At 38.3% G+C, this 10,896-nt stretch overlaps 1 long non-coding RNA gene across 1 annotated transcript; it reads left to right on the top strand.

The window, feature by feature from the left end:
* The first annotated feature begins 6,190 nt into the window (after positions 1-6,190).
* LOC115922886 lies at positions 6,191-10,518 on the top strand. Its single transcript, XR_004063653.1, has 4 exons — positions 6,191-6,245; positions 7,521-7,672; positions 8,764-9,008; positions 10,062-10,518. It is a non-coding gene; the product is annotated as an uncharacterized LOC115922886 (long non-coding RNA).
* The last annotated feature ends 378 nt before the right edge of the window (positions 10,519-10,896 follow it).

Raw genomic sequence — 10,896 nt, 5'->3', positions numbered from 1 at the left:
GCGAACCTGAAATCTCTCCGTCCCGTCGATTTTCGGAACGGTACTAGGCCAACATAGCGTTCGTTCCCTAAACACGACATAAGAGAGAGAGCTGACAAATAATCTGTATCTAGATCTAACAATGCAGGGCACTACCATGACTACTGAAGATAAAAACAGGGAATCTACTAGTGTTTCCAATGTCTGTTAGGTATCTATACCTCAATCTACAATAAATTGATGGTTTGGCCGTTGAAGCCTACTTTGGGGGCCCTTTTTCATCGTTATGCATTGCATGACGTGCCTGCACGCTGTGCACTACAGCCCACCGCCGGGTCTATTGCCCCGGCGCTCCGGCCAAGCCTCAAGGCTCTAGAGCACTAGCACCAAAAGGCAGCAGGCGTGCAGTTCAGCGCGGGAATTGGATACGGACTTTGCGTCCCCGTCGCCTGTAGCAGACAGCGAAAGCGCATAAATATTACGACGGTAACAAGAGCGCGAGACCCGTCACAGTTGGTTAAACACTCCGTCTCCTGTGCTTTCCGTCTCGTTGCTAAAGCGCCCTAGTATATCCACTGCTGACGGCTGCATTAGCTGCACTGCGAGCTTCCGTTCTTTGTATCGGTAATACTCAAAGAGATTGGAGAGAAAGCGCCATCTAAGTTCCATTTCATTGGTTTAAGGTTTGAAAATTGATACTCAATATTGTGTTAAAGTTATATCAGAAAAGATCATCTTTATTTTATAATTCCACGGGGGCGATTTTTAATTTTGCAATCGCCCCCGTGAGCAACCTGACGGGGGCGATTATGGAGCTCACGGGGGCGAATCGCCCATCGCCCCCGTGTATATTGAGCGCTGCCCTATTCCTTCCTAATAAACGCCCCTTTTCCTTCTTATAAGTGCCCCTTCCCCTTCTCATAATTACCCCTTTTCATCTATGATAAGTGCCCCGTTTATTTTAACAAGTGCCTCTTCTCATAAAAGCACCCTTTCACCTCCGATAAATGCCCCTATTAAAATCTGATCGGTGCCTCTTTTCTTTCAACAAATTGCACATTTTCCTTTATTATAAGTGCCCCTTTTCATTCTCATAAGTGCCCCTTTTCATATCTGGTAAGTGCCCCATTTCACCTCTGATAATGACCCTTTTAACAATGATACGTGCCCCTTTTCCATTCTAATAAGGGACCTATCCCCTTTTCGCCTCTTATAAATGCCCCTATAAAAATCTGATGGTTGCCCCTCTTCCGTCGACAAACGCCCATTTCTCATTCTCATAAGTACCCTTTTTCATCCCTAGTGAGAGCCTCTTTTTTTTAGGTGTAAGAAGTGACACATTTTGACCTCTGATAATAACCATTTGTACTTTGAGACGTGCTCCTTTTCTTTTCTAATAAGTGTCTTATCCCTTTCGATAAGTGTCTCCCTTTTTTCATCATTAAAAGTGCCCCTAATGTCAAGCGACTAGAAGCAATTTCCCCCAGAGCTCATTCGCTACGCTCGCTAGCATTTAAAGATGATATAATTATGTTACTTATCAAAGGTCTTTTCAGTCTTCCGTTATGAGAAGGTGCTTATAACCCCATCAGGATTGGTTTTTTCCTCTTTATAACTTTTTAATTTTCGCACTGCGACCTCACAAATCTTTACATTTTTCAGACCATCACACCCAACTGCAAAGTATGATGCTTAAGTAATATCTTATATCACGTATAGATAGAAAGAAATATTGAAATCATCCCTGATAACGTTACCACAACATAGGGGTATATACCAATGTCTACACAAAATTTCGCTTTGAGATTTTCCTTTGTAGGTGCCCTTTTTTCTAGAAAGTGCCCCTTTCTGTTGGTGCTCTCCACTTTGAAATTCGCTCCATCGTCCCTGAATGGCAACCAATTTCTGTATATACACTCATAAAATTCAGACATAAAATTCAAAAGATTTGGAAAACCGATAATCATTAATTCACAAACTAACGAAAATACAGTACATGGGGAAATTTCATTTTAAGAGCAGGCAGGACATTATGTGCTTGAACAGAACCATGGACATCTTGAGGTCGCAAATCAAATTATAAGAATACTGTCTAAAATTTCCAGGAAAACTTACCCAACTTTCACCAACCAACTTTCTTGTGTAATTCTCAATAATGGCATCAACCTGAAGTTGTAAACAATATCACAATAATAATCATTTTATAAGACGGGCCCAGTTCTATTTAAAATAAACTTTAATTTCTTCATAGAAATTATGTTACAATGTATTTAAATTTTTATTACGTTTTCTGAACTGAATAAATGAATGAAATGAAATAAATATTAAAAACCAAATACATTCCTTGACCGACAAACTAAGGTTGTCTTTTACTTATGAAGCTTAAAAAATATATAGGGTGCATTGAAATCAAAACACATCAAAAACCAAGAGCAAACAGACCAAAGACTGACACCTGTCTTGGCTACAAAGTAAAATTTAAATCAAATATACATAATAAAATAACAGCAACGAATACTTAAATAAGTTACATAAGTTAAAATATCCAATAACTAAACTATCATCACTAAATATTGCAATGACATATAAACAGTAACAATACAAGTATACATCATTACAATTACATCAATAGAGGACTCTCGAGCTGTACAATAACTAAATCAGGCACAGATCGAGAGTCCAATTTTTTTTGGGTAAAAATGCATAAGACTATTTAAAGGGGTTTAACAAGATTAACGGTGAAAGAGAGGGGAATACGACTGCTAAAAAGAGAGAGAGAGAGAAGAAAGGAAATAGGAAGAAAGTTAGGGAAATATCAATACGATCAGTAGACTCTGTAAAATCAGCACAAGTATCCAAAGATTGTAGACACCATTGCAATTATTCTGAAATACATGTACATACAGGAAAAAGAAACATGTGCAATCTAAGAGGAATAGAAATAGAACAAGGAGGAAAAGAGAAGAATTCAAGAAAAAGAGGGGAAAACAAAAGATAGGATATGAGAAGGTGATATATTTACACAAGTTTCATAATGTTGATTACCTTCTCTGCCTGTGGTATAAATGAATTTTGGTATCTGAAAGGACGGCAAGCTGGTTGGCAAAGAGGGTCACTGTTTCTCAACTGGCGAAAATGAACAATATAAAGCTAGGCTATAACTACCATGATAGATTATTATACAAATCAATAGGATTTATAGAACACATTATAGTATTATAATAATGGATAGCTTTAATGAAATCCGAGCGCGGAAAAGTTTGAAACTGTTTGTGAAGCCGGATATATTCTCAAAGTCGCACGCATAGGCATTGTCTGGCCAAGTTGGAGGAAAGATCGTATGCGGGTTTTTTGTTGATGGATGGCTGGCGCCGCTGTAAAGGGAGAACTTTCGCACGCATAGGCATTGATCGTTTTGTCAGGCCAAGTCGGAGGAAAGATCGTATGCAGGTTGTATGTTGATGGATGACTGGCGCCGTGGTAAAGGGAGAATTTAAACAAATAAATAGCCATCATTTTGCCGATTTCATAAGTGTATCCATCGTTTTTTTTTATATTCTATTTTAATAGGTGCCCCTTTTACTTTGACAAGTGCCCCTTTTTCATTTCAATAAATGTCCCTTTCCCCTTCTTAAAAGTGCCCCCTTTTCAGGGGCAAGATGTCCCCCCTTTTTACCTCTGAAAAGTGCCTCTTTAATTTAACACGTGACATTCCATGTTTTCTGATAATTGCCTCTTTCTCTTCTGATTAGACAGTATTCCTTTTCCTTTTTTGATAAGTGTCCCTTCCCCTTTCTTATAAATGTCGTCTTTTCAAGTCCGATAACTACCCCTAACCAGATCTGATAGGTTTCTTCTGTTTACTTTGACAAGTGCCCCTTTTCATTTGTAATAAGTGCATTTTCCCATCAAAGAAGGGCCCCTTTCCATCTCTGATGAGTGCCTTTTCCTAGGTATGAGAATTGCCCTATTCCCTTCTGATAGTGCCCATTTTTCCTTTGTAATAACTGCCCCTTCCCACTTCTAGTAAATGCCCCTTTTCACCTTCGATAAGTGCCCATTTCAAATACTGATTAGTTCGCCTTGTTATTTTTGATGTAATTGGCCTTTGATGAATGAACCTCATTTTTTATATATCTTTAGTTCACACTGTCGCTTACGAAGTGTGCCCTTTTGCGATCATCAATGTCCTATATCTAGTTGGTTGGTTGGTTTTTACCCTGACCTTTAAAAACGCATGTGTATGCTTGGAAGTAGGCAATTAGGGGGCGACGGATTTAAGTCGTCTCCGAGGGACTTGGTAATAAGGACTAATGCCTAATCAAAGGGCACTAGCGCATCGACCTGGTTTCGAACTCGGGACCTTCCGGTTAAGAGACCGCTGCTCTACTACCGAGCCAATGCGCCTTCTAGTTCAAAGAATCGAAGCAGCTTTGCGTAATAACTAAAAACTTTTTTCTACCACTATAATGAAAGGTAGTGGAGCCGGGAGGGGGGCAAGGGGGCACAATGTCCCAAATTTCATAAGAACGAAGTGTGCCCTTTTAGAAATACAACCGTGCTCCTTTTCAAAGCTAACAACTTCCCTTGTCTCAGCCAAGGTAATCAATTGACCTTTCTTCACGAATATAAAGGTTGAGACAACGTTTAATAAGTTCTCAAACTCAACTCAAATGCATTTCCATTACCAAATGTCATTTATGTTAAAAAGAATGGTATATAATTACGATACGTGCTATATGACAAGAAGTTGTTACCATCCTTCATCTTCCCAGAAACAATAGACTTCTCATAGCCTCCCTAACATTTGCCCCTAATTTAAAGCGACTGAGAGCATTCTTTTTTCAAACTTCCTCCAAAACTCGCTCGCTACGCTCGCTCACATTTCTAGTTTATCTCATTAAGAAGCACATTAAAGGTCTTATTTATTATTTCATTATGAGATTGTGCTTAAAACCCCATCTGGATAAGTTCGTCTAATAATGAAAAGTAATCGTTCGTAATGTGACCTCAAAAAAACTTACAATGTTTCGTCGCTTCCTTCGCTCGCTCGCAAAGGAATATTTGGACTATCACACACAACAGCATAGTATGTTGCTAAAAATTTCCCTGATTATGTATTAACTACGCATTAGGATATTTAAATATTTTGCTTCGATGTTACCATTTGTAGGTGCCTTTTTTTCTTCCAAATAGTGCCCTTTTTATGGTGCCCCCCCCCCCCACTTTGAAAAAAATACGCTTTGCCGCCCCTTTAATTTTCCAATGTTATTGTCTTGACTATAAAGACTTGTAAGAAATCTATTATTGCATTCTATGACTTTTGCATGTCTTGTCATGAAAGTGGTGTATACAAATTCAGTCTAAATTAAATTCGTACTTCAAGTTTCAACCAATAATTATCCATTATTCACCTAGATTTCCTTCTTTCTAAAGAAATAAGCAGAAAAATGAATGATAGGATATAATTTCAAATATTCCAATCTCAAGAGGAACTTATTTTGTCACTCCCATGTCTCTCTTCTTTCTCTTCTTTCTCCTCTCTATTATCTCGCTCTTTCCCTCCCCCCCCCCCCTCTCTCCCTTTCACCTCTGCCTCTCACTCTATCTCTCTTTGTAATTATTTAACATACTCCCCCGGTCGCTACGCTCCCTCGCATATGATACGGAATTTAACGCTAAACACTATTATAGATCACATTTCCGAAGGTTTGTTAAATCTGCCAAAAGAATCAGAATCAAAGAATTCAGAATCATGAACCCTATTTCATTTTTGGAATTACAAACCTTTTAAATAACATTCATTTGGAATAAAACACAACTTCAGATTGATAAATTTTGGGACTAACTGATCTTCGCAAATATTCACCTTCGAAAATATGAATCTTGGGGGAAAAAAGACATGTAACCGATCTTGATGGCTTCTAAGATCGTGTGTATCTATAACCTAACAAAGAAGTATAGTTGAACAAGAGATAGATTGATTAATTCTACTTTACAATGATCCGCCCATATATCTTTATTTCTTTTTCTCATTGAATACAAAGTCTCTCAAATCAAAATAAAGTTATCAGTTATCAAAACATCTGGCCAACCCCAGCGGTCCTATCAATTATTACACGCACGCAAGAATGATCAAGACGCAAAGATGGGGAAAGTGGCGAGGAATAATTCCATAAAAGGGAAGCCATAATCGCTTCGAGTCATCAATTCAGGAGCTGATCTCACCCGCAACAAGCTGCCTTCAGAACCTTCTCACCAGATTGGTAAGCATCTGTTTTCTACTTTGCAGACTATAATTACAGAACTTTACTTTATAACCGATTTTTCGATAATATTTTTTTGGACCCATTTCTAAATATTGCTTCTTTCAAATGACGCAATGTTTGTTTCTTTATTATTCACAAATAGTTGCATAATATATTCTACAATCTGCCTTATAGGTTTATTTATTTTTAATTCATAATTTTGATGTATAATGTTTACGCTTGATTTGTTATGTTTCCTATTACATATTATAATGATGATAGTATTAGTCTTCAGACTACAATCGTGTTTCGGCGTATGAAGATATCAATCATGTAGAGGTGATGTGGTCCTGAGGAACAGTCAATCAAGACCGGATTACGTAATGCATCGTTATTAAGTTCGCACATTACAATAGGTGTTGGACAAGTCTATTGAAATAGCTTTTCAGTTTGATTTTTGCAAAGGTATTTGCAATCGTATATACTGTAATAGCATAACCCATCTATCTTTCTCTATTTAAGTCAGCGGCGTAAGTAGGAATGTCTTTTTTTATGGCAGCCTGGGCAAAAATAAATAAATTTGCACCGCCCCTGTCCAAACTTAGGGGGCTTAGATACTAACAAGCTTACTTCTCATTAATATCGTTCAGAAATTATAGCAATGTAGTGAAAATGATTTTAACCCAATTAATCCGGGAATTGGTAACCCAAAGCTTGATAAGTCTAGGAGTTATCCAAACTAGGGTGGAAAAGCGACCAATTGATTGATTGACTTTATTCGTTAAATATAGACCTAAATAAATTTGTATCATCGAAAATACAACATAAAAAGGAAATATCTTCAGATCATGTGATAATACGTGAAAGCGAATCTTCAGAAAATCGTATTGAGATATGAATATAATTACACTGATTTGTTGAAATGACAACCTTCTTAAGTTTGATACTCATGTTAGTTTGAAAAATCTGTAGATTGGCAAGTATTTCCAATATAACGTGAGGACTAACGGGATGGGCTCTTTTTTATTATAAATTTAATTTATGCAAGATTTGCATTTCACCATTTAAAACGCGATTTCTTCTGCGTTTTACACTTTGGGGGAAAACATTCCAACCGACGGTGTTCCAGAGTTTGAAAATAGAAAATGCTATTCTATTCAATTCTTCCCATATTCTAGCAATATAACAAGGACGAACATTTTCGAGGAATTCAGCACAGAAATACGGAACCGGCAAAATAGGAATGACTCCCAATTCTCGTTTCCTTTGTTCTTCTTTTGTTAAACCAAACAGAATAGCCTTTCACATATTGCAGGCTGCTTCCTAAGCTAAACTAGTCAAGATGATGATCAAAATAGCTGTTGTTCTCTGTGCTATTGTGGCAACCAGTATGGTGTGCGCCAAGAATTTTGAAGAGCAAGAAGAGCAAGATGCATTGGACGCTTGTAAGTATATAAGTCAGGCAGGGACGCCAATGCTTGAAAAGTTTTGACCGCCCCCTTAACCCTAAAAAGGCTGGGCTATTTGAGGTGTTATATACGGCCGGGGGGGCATTGTGGCCCCCTCTTAAGATCTCGGCCGTGAAACGGCCGATCTCCGCGAAAATGTGCACGCATGTCCAGTGAAGTGTATAGAATACTATGATAATTTCACATTTTTACTCATAATTCATATATTATTCATATTTAAGCATTCTTTTTCACTATTCATTAGACCATTTGGATTAATAATACGACAAAAAATTTGGAAGAGCCAGCTTATTCCTTGTGTTATCTCTTGTTTTGATAATTTCCATAGTATTTCATTGTTTTTTAACTTATGTATGTTATTGTTTTTGTTGTTTTATTTCATTTCTAACTACAATTCAACTATTTTGACTACCAAAACAACCACCTAAACTTTAAACAAGACCCAATAACCAATGTTTGATCTAGTTTTAGGAAAAATGACATTAATTTTCCATACGCTTTGTACACAAATCACGAAAATGAGCGATTTTCGGGCTGACATGCAAAGACAAAAGGTTACGTGACCTTGTTACTGTAGGTCCGATTTTCAAAAAAAAATCTTTTAAAAGATGCGCAAGACTCGAAAGAAAAAAGGTCCGCGAGCGGCGGGGCGCCATCCAAATGTGTTCTCGAAGAGGACAGGGGGCATAATGCCCCCCCCCGGCCTTATTAGGGTTAAGAAGTCTGTCAGGAAATCCCTAAGCTATTGTCAGAAAAGCTGTGAAATTAAGACATTTTGTTAACACATGATAATATTATCGTACGACCCTAATTTACTCGGGGGGGGGGCAGTAAGAATATAATGTGTTTTTCAGGCAAGGGTACTCTAAATGCGTTTTAACAAACTCAACAAAATTTCCTTGTTTCCCTCTCATTTTGTGCCTATTAATTTGACACCCTAAATGCGTCACTCGCCTTAACAAGCCAAAACTTGTTTTGGTCGCGCGTATGTACATAAATATATATTTGAAAGCTCCCCCCTGGGTATTTTCTTTGTTTTCATTCCATCTCGTTTCTATGGCAACCAGTGCTGAATCTGATGCTCTCGGAGGAAGTTGCATCTCCTGATGCTGTGGCCTTGCAAGGCTCCCTCTCGGAGGAGGCTGCATCTCCTGATGACGCGGTAGCCTTGCAAGGCTTGATCAGGCGAGCCCTCAAATTTGGAGGTCGTGTAGTTCGTAAGATAGCCCATCGCCATGATCATCCCCATGATCAGTGAAGAGGATCTTAAATCGATATGCGCTGGTGCACAAGCCCTTTTCCGATAGACTCGGTATGTTTTGTAAAATAACAAGATAATTGTAGTGCAGATGTTCAACCAATGATTTTCCACTCACAGTTACATATACAGAGCTGCTTAATAATCATCAAAATTTCAAATTAGACTCAGTAGTATTTGTATTTAATGTACGGAGGTAGGGGGTTGTGGCAACGGGGCAAATCAAAACTATAAATGAAGCCGAGTAAACAATCCACCACTTATAAACCTTTTACATGTATTTTGCTTTAACAATGTAAATACCTGTCAAGTCCCAATTAAGCAATGTTTAAGACTATAATATTATGGGCCTATACGAGACTGTGGACATGAGCCAGTGTCGGATACAGGAAGGGGCCCCGGACCTTTATTTGGAGACGGGCCCCCTCCCCTGGTGCTCAAGGGGGGGGTGATTTTCAAATTTTCGAGTGCAAAAAAAAAGGCGTGCTCACTACACCCCCCCCCCCTCCCGTTTATTCACCGGCTGGCTGTTTCGCCGGTAAATATTTTATCACGAATTGGGCCCCCTCTTTAGCCCCCCCCCCCCCTCCCCTGCCGCCGGCTTGATCTGCCCCTGACATACTTGCGTTCTTACTCTGACATTGAAAAAGATACTTCTCTCAATTTAGATGTTCCAGCAGTATCAGCTTTTGAATTGTTGCTGATTACAATCTATTATTCTCAAACGCTATGATCAATAGTGATAAACATGGAGTCATTTATGAAATTATCTTCCAATAAGAAATACAATATATATGACATTGTATAGGCATATATGCTTCTTTCTTCTCATCGTGCCCCCTCTCCCTTTCTCTCCTTCCCTCTCCCTTTCCCATTCTTTCTCTGTCTCCCTTTCTCCCCCTCTGTCCCTCTCTCTCTGTCCCCCTCTCTCTCTTTCTCCCCTCTCCCTTTCCCCTTTCTCTATCTCTCTTTCTTCCACTCTCTCCCTGTCTCTCCCTCTCTCTCTCTCTCTCTCCCCTCTCCCGTGTTTCTCTTACTCCCTTTTCTCCACAATTTCCTCATTATAAATTAAACAAAATAGATTGTCTTCCTTTATTTCTCACATAGGAAGGGACCAGGAGGCACTATCCGGGACACTTGATGTCGATTCTCCCTCAACAAACAATGAAATAAAAGCAAGAAATTGTCAACGTCCATCGTTTTTTTGCAACTTCCTTATAATCAGAATCTTCTTTATAACTCCTTTAACCTTGTTACTCCTCTAAAATAAAAGATGTGAGTGGTTTTTATTATCAATACATATTTTACCTTTACTTCCATGGATCCATTCATTATACATCTTTCCAAGGTGTATACAAATATGTAGGGTTAAAAGTACAACTATTCTTAAAATATAGCATAATAATACATCTTTTCATCATAAGCTTCAAGTTAAAAATCTTCTCTCGGTTTTGCTCTTTTTTCGCCCTAAAAAACAATAAGACATTTTAAGCATGGTATTAGGGGAATAACTAATAGTATTAGAAATAATGCCGATAATAAAATCACATGAACATGACAAACATACCTAGCGTGTTTGTTTTTGGTATTTTGTTATATGCTATAAAGCCAGTAGTGTATGATTAATAGAATAATGTTGGCATACAGGGAAAATACGAAAAACAACACTTCGATAAGAAAAAGTGAGAGAGGCAAAAATAAAACAAAGTGAAAAGGTTGAATAGAAGAATAAAGATAGAGAGAGAAGAGAGGGGGCATGGGAGAGCAGGGACAAGAGCGCGAAAGAAAGAGAAAGTGTGTGAGAGAGAGAGAGAGGAAGTGAGGCAAGGAAAGCGGAAAAAAGAGAAAGAGGAGTGTGTGTGTGTGTGTGTGTGTGTGAGGCATAACCATTACTCAGTTGCTGTGTATAAAAGTATCTGCAAAATGAGACTACAATACGCTC

The sequence above is a fragment of the Strongylocentrotus purpuratus genome, unplaced genomic scaffold (genome assembly GCF_000002235.5).
Source record: "Strongylocentrotus purpuratus isolate Spur 01 unplaced genomic scaffold, Spur_5.0 spur5_scaffold_12, whole genome shotgun sequence".
In the NCBI taxonomy this organism is placed as follows: domain Eukaryota; kingdom Metazoa; phylum Echinodermata; class Echinoidea; order Camarodonta; family Strongylocentrotidae; genus Strongylocentrotus; species Strongylocentrotus purpuratus.
Note: the sequence above shows the minus strand (reverse complement) of the source record. Positions and strands in the feature narration are given on the sequence as shown.